At 43.9% G+C, this 16,034-nt stretch overlaps 1 protein-coding gene across 1 annotated transcript in view; it reads right to left on the bottom strand.

Moving 5' to 3' along the window:
* Positions 1 to 16,034, bottom strand: part of LOC138736174 (CUB and sushi domain-containing protein 1-like) — a 2,349,200-nt gene that overhangs the window by 2,003,129 nt on the left and 330,037 nt on the right. The gene's annotated exons all lie outside the window — the stretch shown is intronic.

Here is a 16,034-nt window from a genome sequence, read left to right as displayed (position 1 = left end):
GCAGAATTTGGGCATTCACAACTCTTAATTATTTTAAATATTCAGTTGGTTTACGCAACATGAAAGGTGTTAAATTCTTCAGTGTGCTTTTTGCCAATTAATGGTAATTAAGTTTGGCACATAGGACTCACTAGTTGGATATGCAAAATAAATTGTTTGATTTTTTTTTAAATGATGACTGACACAAATGGGGCAGCTTGGTGAACATGACAGCGAGCACAATGTAATTACAGCGATCCATTCAAATCCACCACTGTTTGTAAGGAGTTTGTGTATTATCTCTGTATCTGTATCAGTTTCCTCTGGCTTCCTTCCACATCCAAACACATACAGGGTCAATGGGTTGATTGGACCTTTGGGGGTGTATTTGAACAGCACAGGCTCGTGGGCCGGTCGGGCCTTTTACTGTGCTGTGTCTCAGAGTTAAATTAAAATCAAAATCTCATGACACTGTTGAGAACTTTGCAATTAAAGTTACAACCATTCAACTATTCCATAAAAGGATGCCTTTTTTGACAGTACCATCAGTTTTCTGGCTTCCATTTCAAACATATAGTCATGGCTTCTTTTGACACCAAGGATACAAAAGGTTGCTGCCTTTGGAGGAGAAATCAATGTGCAATGATTTCCATGTGAAATTGCACAATTTTAGAAATTCAGTCTGGCCCTTCAGTTACAAAATATGCTTTGGCAATGACATTTTCCATTTTGGATGCACATAGGAATAACATGATTTCCATTAAGGTGCATCACCAGAACACCAGACAGGCAATTCAGTAAATCTGTTCCAAGTTGTGTAGGTCAATCAATACATGTACATCTTCAGCAGCCTGGTCAATGATTAGGTTCTCGTGTGATGTAAGGAGCCCCACTCTTCTCTCCAACATCTCCAAATCCCAATGTTTCGGTGCTCAGACCAGCACCCCCCCCCCAAAAAAAAACAAGTTTCACAATATCCCCAACCAAACTTCTGATCCCTTCAGTAATCAGGCACCAATCTGAACAAGGAACTTCCCATCCTCTGATCCCTGGATCGAATTGACATCCCGGATTTACACTGAACTGTTGTCTTGTGGTGATCAAAACAATCCAAAGAGCACCAAACAATCACATTGCAGGTGAAGGAAGGATAGGGAACAGGATGCAAGGAACACAAGAGGTGCAAATTAAAGAGTTCAACAGGATGTTAAACAAGAAAGTCTGCAGACACCAAAATGAGACAAGCAGCAAATTGGAGGAACAACGACTTAATAACATCAGGGGACTCGCCAACCAGACAGCATTAACAGTGACTTCCCCAATTTCTGTTAACCCCCCCTCCTCCCTTCCTCCAACTCCCCACCCCTTCCCTTCTCTCTCCAATCAGAAAGCCATCCTCTCCTCCTGTAACCTCAGCTTTTTCCTCTTCTACCCTTCCAGCTATTATCTTCCTATAACCTATTTCCCATCAGCCTGAGCTCCACACCCTGCCCCTTCCTCCTCCCTCCCGTCTGAAGAAGGGCCCAGGCCCAGAAGGCTGGTTGCCAGACTTCCTTTGGGTGCTGCGTGACCTGCTGAGTTTCTCCAGCATGTTGTGCATTTCGACAGGATGTTCATGCCAACACTGCAGAAAACATTTCAAACGGAAGATGCAAGTACACCCCATGACAAGCCAAATATTGTGGTTCAGGACACATTGATGGACAGTGCATCTGCAGGCATCCAAAAGAAAAATCCAACCCCTGAAGATTTTGAAAAAGTGCTGAAACCCATCTCATGAGTTCTGCGTGGGAAGAATGAATTGCAAAGACATTTCAACAACGCTTTAAACCTGTTAGCTGTGTTGACAATTATTTATTTCAGAGATCCTCGTACATTTGGAAATGTAAACAAACGCAGACAGTTGAGAGACTTTTGATGTTTTTGATCAGAAATAGTGCACACCAACAACAAATCAAAACTGATCAAAAAGCAGTGGATGCTCCAGTTTCCTCCTATGTTCAAAAGACATTTGGGGTTGGAATATTAATTGGTCACATGGGTGTAATTGGGCAACATGGGCTAGCGGAACTGAAAAGCCTGTTACTGTAATGTATCTTTAAATTTTAAAGATATCTTTAAATTTTAGATTCGGACTCTTTACCTTATCAACACCTTTCACAATTTTATAAACCTCAGTCAGTTCTTCCCTCAGCCTCTGATGTTCCAAAGAAAACAACCCATGTTTGTCCATCCTCTCCTTATAGCTCATATTCACCAATCCCAGCACTACCCTTTTTATTACATTTTTTAAAAAATTTAGATACACAGCACAGCAGCAGGCCCTTTCAGCCCACAAGCTCGCACTGCCCAAAGACCCTTAATGAATCCCTGACCATTTTGAACAGTGGGTGGAAAGCAGAGTACCCAGCTGAAACCCTTGTAGATAATGGGGAGAATGTACAAGCTCCTTACAGACAGTGTTGGATTTGAAGCCTGGTCGCTTGTGCTGTACCAGTGTTTGCATTAAACCACTATGCTAATAATAGAGAACATTACAACACAGTGTTGTACCAACCTATATAAATCTACTCCACAAAAATCTAAACCTTAACTACCTCACACCCAAAAAATCTCTATTCTTCATCCATCCTTGTGCCTGACTAAGAAACTTTTAAATGACTCAATTGCACCAGACTCCAGTTTGGTCTGACTTAAGTATTACATAGCTGTGGCATGACTTCTTTCCCCTTGTGCTGATTGGCTCACCCAATGAAGGCAGTCATACCATAAAGAAGAATCAGAGGTTGGCTGGAGCTTGAAATGCATCGTTTGAGAAGGTGGTGGAGGCAGAGAGGATGAAGCGTTACCGACAACTAGCACAGGAATCACCAAGACACAAAGGTCAAGTCTTGGACAATAACATTACTACAGATGGGGGAGAAGATGGGCAGCATGGGCAAGACAGTGGGCTGAATGGTCTGTTCCTATACTGCATGATCCACTTCCACAGTGCCTGTCCAGGATGGAATGAAATTCATGACCTCACCCTTGGGTGCACTGCCATGTCTGCTCACCCGCCCCCACTTCTACCCATGCTGCTCCATACCAGCCCAACTCCTGGTCCTACCCCAGGCCCATTGGAGACTTTTGCCACCCCACCATCATCCAAACTGCCTGTTCAGTCCCTTAGCCCTTCCCGCCACCAATATAGCAAGGAAGAATTTGCTGCAAAATCATATTAAACACAGTTGACTTGAGTGGATAAAACAAGATTCCCCAGGAGAGATCACACCACCTCCTAAAATCTGGTTAAATGCTTTCCTGTCAGAACTTAAAACAAGAATGGAAAAATAAAGTGAATTCATCACATCAAGAAACATCTAAAATTCTTGAATAAAAAAACTTTCAGAAAAGGTTTTGGCTTTGGATGTCCCAAATTTCATGTGCATGTATACATAAGGCCACAGGTGAATTCAGAGCCCAGCTAACTCTGCAGACTCTGCCACAGTGATTTTCAAACTGCCCCCCACCCACCCCCACCAAGATATTCCATCTGAAGTAATCCCTATGCTATTGGTGCTCTGTGATTAGTAAGGGATGGCTTAAGGTGGGATGTGGGTGGGAAGGGAAGGTTGAGAATCACTGCTCTAGATCTAATTGTTACTGAAATATTTTGCATGAGAAAAATTGTCATTGGCCCATTTCCTTTAGCGTTTTGAAACCGGGCACAGAACGAGTCAATGAGGTACGATTACAACAGTGGTTTTCAAACTTTATCTTCCCACCACATCCCACCTTAAGCCATCCCTTACCAATCACAGGGCACCAATGACCTATGGATTACTTAAGGTGGAAAATGAGTTTAGGGGGCAATTTGAGAACCACTGCTCTAACAGTGAAGGAGATGCTGAAACCTTCTCCATTCAGAGCCCAGATTGTTCTTGGCAACCAGGACTAGAAGAAGAAGAAGACTGGCCCACATCTTCTCCTCAACTAGCTGCTTGGATCTCATCCAGATTTCTGGCTTTCAGGCCTTGTTCACATCAACGATCTCAGGAAAATGAAATTAACATCCTCCTCATCACTGGCACTTCACACCATCTGAAAAATCAGATTGATTGAGAAGCAATCAGACTGCAGAAATGCAGCAGGTCCTCCTGCGAAATCCATGGGAACTAAAAAAGGTAACCAATGTTTCTGGCCTGTGCCCCGTACTCCCTGTGTATGCTGCGTGGCCTGAACTTCTCCAGCACTTTTGTGCACTGAACTTCAGCTTTTGCAAATTTTCTTGTTTGACTCTAAACAGGCTGATCAGATGTTGAATTTCTCGTTGGTAGACTTTAGTTTAACAAGTTAAGAATTGTACATAACTGTACAAATCAGGATGAAGATTTAAACCTGTACAATTTGGGGTATTTAGAAAAGACAGCTTCAAAAAACAGCCTCCAAATTATTCTAAAAATTGTTGTGGATGAAGTTAATTTTCATGAACGAAAACTACACTGATAAGCTCAATAAATATCTCAACCATGTGGACCAGTTGCCATCGTTCTCATGAAAATAAACAAATTATAACGTCCATGAAGATTGGTTTTGCCAAATAATCCTCAGTGAAAGTGAAATCACCAGAGATAATCTCTTCCCTTCAATGCAAATTTCACTTTTTCCATGAAGATACTCGTTACAAAATTCAGTGTTTCATGGCATCACAGATCAATCATTTGCAGCCACATCACAAAATTAAACATGGCCAGCTCTTCAAAATGGGAAAAGAATTTGGTCCCTGTACAAATGATGTTAAATTTTAATGCTAATTGCCATTTCTTTGCAAAACCTGGCTGAGCATCTTTAGCAAGTTTGCATGTTTTGTTTTAAATATGCACAAGTTTAAAATAAAACCATTGTTCTTCACACCTTGAAGAGGAAAAGATTCAAATCAAATCTAAAAACATTGATTAGTCTTTCCATTCTCCAGCTCTGTTAGAACCATACAATTCCTCCCCCCCAACAAGTCACTTTCAATAATCTGGGGGAATTTCACTGTCTTTCGACTTTCAAGTTTGTTCTCTTTGCTGAAAACTTGAGAGATAAGTGGGTTTTTTTTTACACACGGAAACAGCTGAATTATTCTGAAAAAAAAATAGCATATTTACATCTGGCGTGGCCAGCTGTGATTGTTTACACAGGAGCACTTTTACACAGCCTTCCTGTGTTGCGGAGTTTGTCGAAAGGGAACAATGTATTCATTAGGCCTGCATCTTATAGAATGCATGCGGTCAATTTAGACTGCAGCCACTCCATAAAAATGTGTTGGGGTCCTGGTGGAAAAATTACTGGATGGTATTTACATAATAAATTCCGTGTTGACATTTTTACACTGCCAGTGGAGCAGAAAATTTGCAAAAAATTTCTGCTTCTCTGTGACTGTGTAAAAATGCCTAGTATCAAGCAATGTCACCCAACTGAACTTGTTCTGGATTGATGTGACTGCACAATTGAGCCTGGTTTCTGATTTAATTTTAATGTTACAGCACTTCTGGCCCATGAAACCAGTGTCACCCAATTATACCCAACTAATCCCCCATTCCCCAACGTTTTGGAAGGTGAGAGGAAACTGGCGTGCCCTGGGAAAACCCAAGCAGACCACAGGGAGAGTGCACAAACTTCTTTCAGACAGCAGCAGACTTGAACCCTGGTCACTGGCATGGTAAAGACCCTGCACAACTCACCATGTGCTGCACAGATCACATTTCTCCATTTCAATCTGGAAAAAACATTCTACACAAAATAAATAGCAGGAATGTTTTGATCCTTGTGAAAAAGAGTCAGGTGTTCTGTCATATTTTGTCTCTTCCTTGGCTGGATTAAGTCAACATCCGAAGTAAATTATATACCAATTGATCATCCACATTTGGGACACAGAAGAGTTTACTGCCGAAAGTAATTCCGCACATTTAACATCATGCTTCCTGAAGAAATTCTATTGCATACAAAATATCAGAAACGTTTTGTCCTTGGGTTTGGGTCAAATAACATCTTTCTCAAATATGACAATATCTGCTTAAAGCTGCCTGGCTGATGATGCACTCTTTCCTCATTGGTGGAGTTGGAAGAGTAGACAAGGGATTCACCAAGGTGGGGGGGGGGGGTGTCCTCCGAGGAAGGTAGAGAGGGGAAGATGTCTACTGGTGGGATCATATAATAGTTAGCAGAAATGGCAGAGGAGCATGCGTTGAATGTGGAGACTGGTGGGGTGGTCGGTGAGGACAAAGGGGATCTTGTCCTTGTCGCGCATCATGGCGGAGGGGGCCAGGGCATGTGTGAGTAATGGAGGAGATGTGGGTGAGGGCCAATTTGACAGTGGTGGAGGGAAAGCCACATTTTTTTGAAGAAGGACGACATCTCAGAAGATCTCACATGGAAGACCTCATCCTGGAAACTGATGCTATGGAGTCGGATGAATTGCAAGAAAGGAATGGAGTCTTTACAGGTATGAAGAGGTAACTGTGGGGAGTTGGTGGGTTTGTAGAAAATGTCTATGGAGAGTGTGTCTCTTGAGATGGAGACTGAGAGATCAAAAGAAGGGAGAGTTTGGCCAGAGATGGACAAAGTGAATTTGAGGTCGGGATGGAAGTTGGCAGCAAAGTGGATGAGTCGACGAGCTCATCATGGGTGCATGAGGCTGCAGCAACGTAGTCGTCAACAAAGTGGAGAAAGAGTTGAGAAACCTTGTCGCTAGGTTGCTCCAGATAGCCAATAAAATGCAAGGATAGCTGGGGCTCATGAGAATACACATGATATGGATATGAACTTCAGAATGTCTGCCTTGTAAATTATTTGCATGCATTCCAGTTCACGTACTTCTCCAAAGTATTGTTTTACAATTACTGGTAATGAGAATGAAGGTCAATGAGATCTGCTTTCAGGAGGAAGCATTAAGTTTCCATAAATTGCTTGTATCACTATGATGGGAAGAACATGACTCTCTTCCTCCAAAAAAATTTAAGGTGTTGCACGCGACTGGGGGCAACCACATATAATGTTCAAGGATGAATTGATTTGGAACCAGAGTTGTTCACATGATTTGGAACCAAAGTTGTTCACAACTACCTATCTTGGATGTTGAATCTGTTTGCAAAACTTGAATTCCTGCACTTCCTAACCACATTGTTGGATGGGTTCAGGAGCACTTTTGAGCAGATACTGAATGCAGATAAAGGCTGGTGTGTCCAGACTTTGCCCCTCTTGGTTCTGTACCTGGAACCTGGCCAAGTCGTGTATCAGTAATGCTCAGGTCTTTGGTAATTAAAGCCGTTTAATCACTCCATCATGTCAACATGAATATTGTGTGAACCACACAGGCCCTTCTAGCCCTCAAGACCATGCCACCCAATTAGAATGATGTGACCAATTACCCTACTGATACCATACATCTTTGGAACGTGGGAGGAAACCAGCCACTCGGGGGAAAGCCCACCTCAGTCACAGGGAAAAGGTACTTACTCCTTGATGAGCACAGCAGATTCAAACCAGGGTTACCGCTGCTGTGTGGCACTAACTGTTCACCTAAATGGTCACCCCAGGCCACCTTTGCAACAGTGAGAAAAGTCCCACCCTCTTCTACTGACTAGTGATCGAGCTGCAGGACGTGCAATTGTAAGGCCAGTCTCCTCGGTGCCAATGGAGAAAAGCTGCCTTCCCTCACAGAGGCGTCGCCTTGAGCTCAAGCCCCAAGTGGCAGTTAAGCAGATGAAACAAAGCACCAAGTCTCTTTGGAGACACACTTGCATTTTTCCACCGCAGAGGAAGAAAATGAATCACCAACTGCTTCACATATAATCCGTGCCACATATAAACTAAATCAAATGTCCAATGAGCAAACAGTGAAATTACAATCAAACTACAAGGCAATGATCTCCTCCAGTTAAGGACAATTACATCAGAGAAAAGGCTTCTTCAAGGATGCTGCTTCAACATTTAGACTAATTTCTTGGTTCGAAAACATCACAAATGAATGCAATATTGCAAATATTTAACAGATCAAATGCCATGAAGCCATAAATCAATTCTTCAGAAAAATTGCTCAGAATAAAAACTAAATCAGCAACAATGATCAACATGGAATAAATTTGATAAAATGGCTTGGGATTTCCAAGCATTGAGTGTGTAGTGAGACAACCACCGGGGCTGTCGGTCACTGTCTGAGCCTGTCTGCATCCCTACCTGCCTACTGCAGGAGAGACACCCCACTGTAACTGCAGGAAGGTAACCTGGGAGGCTGGCTCCACCAACTCCCTGCCAATCACCAGCCCCATATAAAGGCTCACACCAGCCCTTGAGTAGAAGTAGAGCACACGGAGCCAGCAGGGATATTGAACCTTGTGTGCAAGTTTTAAGCTAATTAAAGCCTGTAGTACAGCATTTGAAGTTTGAGCTTGTTTGTTCGCACTGCAGCGCATCATAGAGTGGTACTCATAAATTCAACTTGATCCAACTGTTACCTCTCATTTGCTAGTCCGTGCTTCTCCCCATCTCTTCCTTCACCCCTCCCCCTTTTTATTCAGGCCTTTGATTTTGCTTATACCTAAGTGTGGTACACCCCTGTTGTGCTATGATTGGTTGCTGCCAGCTGGACACACCTCCCAAGATTGATCCTACCCATCGCCCTTTGCATGCTCCCCATTCCACTCTGCCTCCGTCAGTCAATGAGGTTGACAGCTATTCCAGTCTGTAGTTAATAGAAGCCCGACAGTTTCATCACTTCATTCTTTTGTAGTTATTGATGGTGTGTCACTAACTGAAGGACAGGCCCGAAACGCTGCCTACCCTTTACTTGCTCTTGGGGCTACATGACATGCATGTGCGTAGCACTCAATCCCCGCACCTGCAGACCTTCTTGTTCAACTCCATGGTGTTCAGTGGGTGGTGCTGTCTGGAATACTGAGAAAGAGCGCTGGATTTTAAATACCTGCCTCCAGGGCTGGTTATGAGACTTTAGCCCTGGCTGCATTGCAGCCCCAGCAGAATGTAACATAGTCTGTGCTTTGCCACCGAGCGATAGATCAGGAAGAGACCAGAAAGCACTCATCTCTTGCTGACAGCAGGCAAGATAATATTACTTATTGACATCAGAGATTTGTCAAGAATGTACTGGGCAATAATTATTGTCCTGATGAAATCATTGCAATGATTCCATTTATGGCCTTGGATGACCATGAGAAAATAAAGTAGTTCCAAGGTCTACAATTGCCACTCCCAATAATGCTATCTGGCTGGGGTGGAAAATCCCTTGGCAGAAAGGGTGACATTTTGCTCATAACATTTATATAGAATATTTTTAAAGAATGGATATGTGCCCTCACTGCAATTGTGTGCTTCTGTGCTTAAGGATGAACCAGGGTAACCTGCTGCTCCTGTGAACTCAGCAGATTGAAAGGCATGCTCCACTTCTCCAATACAGTGAAGCCACAGCGTTATCTTGCTCCAACAGACAAACCTGCTGGAGGGAGTCAGTGGGACAGTCAACATCCGTGGAATGCAATGGACAGTTGGCATTTTTCGACAAAACCCTTTATCAGTCCTTGTCTTTGGTCTTGAAGGCTGTGGATATTGCTAATCACAACTAATTATAGCCCCTATTCAAGTCTAGTCCAGTGGCTTTCAAACATGGTCTGTCCACTCACAAGTATTCCTGATGCCATCAGTGCTCTGTGATTAGTAATGGATTACTTAAGGTGGGATGTGAGTGAGAAGGGAATGTCTAGACCCAATTGTTACTGAAATGTTTTACTTGAGAAAAATTGTCATTGGCCCATTTTGCTTTGAGTTATGAAACCATGCACATAACAAGTCAATGAGGTACGATTACAACAGTGGTTTTCAAATTATTTCTTTCCACTCACATCCCTTACTAATCACAGAACTTAGGGATTTCTTCAGGTGGTATATGAGTGGACCTCACTCGACCACACTTCACCTTTGTTGACCTCACCAAAGCCTTCGACACCGTGAGCAGGAAAGGGCTTTGGCAAATACTAGAGCGCATCGGATGTCCCCCAAAGTTCCTCAACATGATTATCCAACTGCACGAAAACCAACAAGGTCGGGTCAGATACAGCAATGAGCTCTCTGAACCCTTCTCCATTAACAATGGCGTGAAGCAAGGCTGTGTTCTCGCACCAACCCTCTTTTCAATCTTCTTCAGCATGATGCTGAACCAAGCCATGAAAGACCCCAACAATGAAGACGCTGTTTACATCCGGTACCGCACGGATGGCAGTCTCTTCAATCTGAGGCGCCTGCAAGCTCACACCAAGACACAAGAGAAACTTGTCCGTGAACTACTCTTTGCAGACGATGCCGCTTTAGTTGCCCATTCAGAGCCAGCTCTTCAGCGCTTGACGTCCTGCTTTGCAGAAACTGCCAAAATGTTTGGCCTGGAAGTCAGCCTGAAGAAAACTGAGGTCCTCCATCAGCCAGCTCCCCACCATGACTACCAGCCCCCCCACATCTCCATCGGGCACACAAAACTCAAAACGGTCAACCAGTTTACCTATCTCGGCTGCACCATTTCATCAGATGCAAGGATCGACAATGAGATAGACAACAGACTCGCCAAGGCAAATAGCGCCTTTGGAAGACTACACAAAAGAGTCTGGAAAAACAACCAACTGAAAAACCTCACAAAGATAAGCATATACAGAGCCGTTGTCATACCCACACTCCTGTTTGGCTCCGAATCATGGGTCCTCTACCGGCATCACCTACGGCTCCTAGAACGCTTCCACCAGCGATGTCTCCGCTCCATCCTCAACATCCATTGGAGCGCTTTCATCCCTAACGTCGAAGTACTCGAGATGGCAGAGGTCGACAGCATCGAGTCCACGCTGCTGAAGATCCAACTGCACTGGGTGGGTCACGTCTCCAGAATGGAGGACCATCGCCTTCCCAAGATCGTGTTATATGGCGAGCTCTCCACTGTCCACCGTGACAGAGGTGCACCAAAGAAAAGGTACAAGGACTGCCTAAAGAAATCTCTTGGTGCCTGCCACATTGACCACCGCCAGTGGGCTGATATCGCCTCAAACCGTGCATCTTGGTGCCTCACAATTTGGCGGGCAGCAACCTCCTTTGAAGAAGACCGCAGAGCCCACCTCACTGACAAAAGGCGAAGGAGGAAAAACCCAACACCCAACCCCAACCAACCAATTTTCCCCTGCAGCCGCTGCAACCGTGTCTGCCTGTCCCGCATCGGACTGGTCAGCCACAAACGAGCCTGCAGCTGACGTGGACTTTTACCCCCTCCATAGATCTTCGTCCGCGAAGCCAAGCCAAAGAAGAAATATGAATGGAAAGAAAAAGTTTGAAAACCACTGGTCTACTCCATAAGAATATAAGGATTTTGGCAAAGAGTTTTCAGAAGAAATGCTAATCTTGTTTAATTTTTTAAATTTAGACATGCAGCACGGTTACAGGCCAATTCGGCCCTATGACTCTGTGCTGCCCAATTTACACCCCATTAACCTACACCCTGGTTTGTTTTTGAAGGGAGGGAGGAAACTGGAGCACCTGGAAAAAAACCCATGCAGACAATAAGGAGAATATACAAACTCCTTACAGTCAGCGTGGGATTCGAACCCAGGTGCAGTCCCGATCACTGGCGCTGTAATGGCACTGCACTAACTGCTATGCCAACCGTGCTGACCTACGCCAACCAAATCAACATTTTTTTTAACATTCAGCTAATGTGTGTGATGTCTGGGGCGTTTCAAAATGTACTCGGGGGTGTAGATTAATTGGGTATAATTGTCCAGTTACAGTGCTATGTGTCAAAATATAATTTTTAATAAATTGACCATTGATTTTTTTTTTAAAAACAAGGTACCAGATTGGCTGCAGCAAGTAAGAATCTTGGTGCATGTGTACATTGTCATATAAATTGAACAATAAACTAGTTTTCCTGATCCTTAATGCAACCTGGTTTTAATTTGTTGCATCTTAACATAAAAAAAGCAAAGATCAGAACTGTTCAGACACTTAGTTCAATTATTTCATTGCTCAGATGCATTCCAATTCCATTCATTTCACCTGTCACTTTTCTTCTCCTGTTACCAATCGTGCTTCTCAATGATGAAGCACTTCATTTGAAGTTGCATTGCTGTCAATATTTTTTGGAGAGAGTTTACCAAGGGGTGCCACGCTCAAGTAAAAAAAATTCAAGCATCAAACTTTAGGACGATTAAATCCATTCTGCCCTGTAGTCACCAAGCTGTAGTTTATCTTGGAATTGTGAGAACTGCACCACAACATGTTTTATCAGAGAGACATGGAAGACTGCTGATGCTGGACTCTGAAGCAAAACAAAACAACTGCTGGAGGTCACGTACCACCTGTTGGGGTGAAGGAATTGTCACATTTTGAATCCAGACCCCGCGTTGAGGCTTATACCTCTCCTTTGTTCTCATGACATTCACCATTTTTTTTAAATAAAATGGATGAAAGGAACAACCTCCACCCATTTCTCAAAGCATTATGGAAATAATAGGCACTGAAGGCTATTCAACCCGACTGTTCGAAACAAAAAGGGCTTTGTAGTCACATCCAATCTCCCAGCTTGAGCCCCACGGTCTTCCGGATTTTGGCAATGCTCACGCAGGTGTTGGAAGAAATGTGCAGAGGATTTGTGGAGCATTGTAACATGGTACAAGCCTTTCAGCCCACAAAGTTGCACTGAGCTTTGTAAAACTAAAACAAAGACTAAATTTCCACCTCCCCCCATCCTTCAAATCCTTCCTCCAATCGGTTGAACTTGTTCATCACTTAGCCAACCTTAGCCCTCCTTCTGACACTCTTCCAAAGTTGGGAGATGCGACTGAGCAAAATGTGATAAACTGTATCATTCAGAAAGTGCTGAGAGCACACAGTGAATGATTAAATGGAGAGAGAAGATGTGAAACCATTGGACAGCAGCTGGATGAACTCTGAAACATAACTTCTGAATAAGTATACCACAGCAATAATCATGGAAGGTGCTAAAAGAAGCTGTTGGAAACTGTCCCAAGACTCACCTGAATGAACAAGGTAACAACTAACAGTTATTGATACACACCCATTAACATGATCAAAAGTAAATAGTTATTGATTAGACTTGTACCACAGAGAGCTTTGGGAAAGATGTATCCAGGCCCAGTGAAACTAGCTTCAAGAAAATAATTTGTGTCAAGCTAAGTGCTGTGCACTACAAATTTCGGAAAGCCTTTGGCAAGACTTCACAGTGATGACTTGTGATGTGAATGGCAAATAAAGCAAGCTGTCAGATGGAAAATTAGCTTGAAATGGGATCTGGAGCCTTGCCATTGGTGAGAATGATTGCGAATGGAAGAGTTTTCTCAGGTCTGCATCTCAATGGTCAGCCCAAGCTCCTTCCTCATCTGTTCCACATTATTGACTTAAATCCAGGCACTGAGAACAGAATCTTCAGGTCTGCTGAGCAGAGCACTATCGGAGCCTGATATAATGATGGGAGGTAATCCAATTAGTTTTGAATTGCTTTTCTCAGCTTTACCCAACGATTTAATCGGATCCAAGTTGCTAGAGATCTGCTGTTTGCCCGATTACAGCTGTACATGCTCTTTCAGATGCAGGTCACAGAGGGTCTTCACTGAAATAAGTTTAATCGATAATGTCACCTTAGATTAGTCGAGAAAATCCAAGATTTGTTCATCACCTATGAATGGGCAAATGTTTAAGAAACATTTAGACCAGTGAACTCACATTCCATCTTAAGTAATCCCTATGCCATCAGTGCTCTGTGACGAGTAAGAGATTTCATAAGGTGGTGCGTGAGTGGGAAGGGAAGGTTGAGAACCACTGCTCTACACCCAATTGTTACAGAAATATTTTGATTGAGAAAAATTGTCATTGGCCCATTTCCTTTGGGGTTCTGAAACTGTGCACAGAACGAGTCAATTAGGCACAATTAAAACAGTGGTTTTCAAACCTTTTTCTTTCCTCCACATCCCACCTTAAGCAATCCCTTATTAATCACAGAACACCTATGGCAAAGAGAATACTTAAAGTGGTATGAGTTTAGGGGGGCAGTCTGAAAACCACTCGTTTTGAAGAATGTGGACCAAATCAGGCAAGTTAGATTGGTGTGCCAGGACATTTTGGTCAGCGTGGCCAAGTTGGGAAAGGCCGGTTTTCATGCCGTAAGCCTCCATGAATATGTAAATGGAGTGATTGGTCGGATGCTCTGTGACCCCTTTTCTGGGACATTCCACGGTTCACTGGGCTGAGAAATGATCCCTTTGGGGTTGAAACTACCCGGGAGAGTTTCTATTTTCAAAAGCAAAGACAAATCAGTTTCAAGTGCCAGTCTTGAGAAGCTGCTGGAGAAAATAACAGCCAGCAGAAAAAGGAGGAGAACTGGGACAGCTGGAGCTCGGAGTGGGGGGGGGGATCACCAATGGACTGGACAGGAGGCTGTGTGACTACAGAGATATTGGAGGAAGTGGTGGGATCCTGAGGGGAATCCCTTTTGTTCCTTTTCTCGTGAGGGTGTCTTTGCTTTTCAGGGTAAACAAAAATAAACACATGTTGCACATTACACATATGACAATAAAAGTATTTTGATGCTTCTGGCAGAAATGTGGGCTGCAAATTAGAAGTGTTGTGGATTATTTGTAAGGAAACTAATACATAAATGGATGAGCGAAATACAATTCCACAAGACCGAAGACCTCTTGGTGTCACTGCCCCACTCTGACACCACTTCCCCTTGATTCTCCTCCATCTGTTAGCAAGTAGTCACCAGCTCTTGGGGGAGAGAATTCCAAAATTCAGTGCCCTCTGGATGTTCTTTTCATTTCTGCCAAGAACTTGACACTGTGAGCCTTGAACCTGATATTCTAGAGGCTCCAAATTGAACCTATCCAATATCAACTTCCAGCGTCAATCAGCTCCTTCCTGTGTGTCCATGGATTCACCTCCAGCACTCCCGTAGCCTCCCGTTCCATCCGTCAGCAATGTAAGCTCCAGAATCAAAACTCCAATAGGATCAGGAAGCCGAAGAATTGAGTCAACTACGGGGCTGAAATAAACTTGGAAGAGCAGGTACACAGAAAGACGATCCATTTATCAGGCATTACACCCTGGCAGAGGTGAAGCTCAGCCTGGCACTCTGTCACACAGCTCCAGTGACGTGGGCTGGATCCCAACCTCCCAACACGGAGTTTGCATGCCCTTCCGTGCACTGCAGCCACCTCCCGAAGGTAGGCCAAGGAACTGACTGGCTTCAGTGATCCGTGGGATAGAAGTGGAGGACCGGTGGCCACATGAGAGAGAGTAGGCTGCAGGCAAGGAATGCAGGAGAATGCACAGACGAAACAGGTGTACTGGAGGAACTCGGCAGGTGACATAGCATCGACAAGAGGTAAACTGTAGACAATATCTCGGGCCTGAGCCCTTCATCAAGGTGTGTGCATAAAGCAGGTAGATGTCTGAATAAAAAAATGGGGGCGGGGATGTCTACAAGCTAACAGGTGAGAGGGCAGAAGGGGAAAAGTGATAGGGAGGGCATAGCTCTCTGATAGCGGAGGTGGGGAAAGGGGTGGGGAGCTGGAGGAAAGGAGTCAGCGGGAAAGAGAGGGATTCAGGTGCAGGGCTTACTGGAAACTGGAGATGTCATGCAGTGTTTGATGGGGTTGCTTGGAGAGCCAGCAGTCTGGATGGGTTGAATCTGGACCTTCGACATTGGAAGAAAAGGTTATTTCACACTCCTGGAAACAATACAACTTCCACCTGAAAATTTCATGATTTCGTTGGGGCAGCACGTTGCAGTTAGCACAATGTCTTTACAGCACCAGCGATGGGTTAGAGTCCTGCAGTGTAAGGTGTTCGTACGGTCTCCCTGTGTCTGTGTGGGTTTTCCCCAGGGGATCTGGTTTCCTCCCACCGTTCAAAATATATCGGGGATTTAGGTTAATTGGGCAGCACGGACTCGTGGGCTGAAATGGCCGTTACTGTGCTGTATATCTTTAAAAAAATTTTTTTTTTTTTTTTTAATTGACATA

Source organism: Narcine bancroftii, chromosome 6 (genome assembly GCF_036971445.1).
Source record: "Narcine bancroftii isolate sNarBan1 chromosome 6, sNarBan1.hap1, whole genome shotgun sequence".
Lineage (NCBI taxonomy): Eukaryota > Metazoa > Chordata > Chondrichthyes > Torpediniformes > Narcinidae > Narcine > Narcine bancroftii.
Note: the sequence above shows the minus strand (reverse complement) of the source record. Positions and strands in the feature narration are given on the sequence as shown.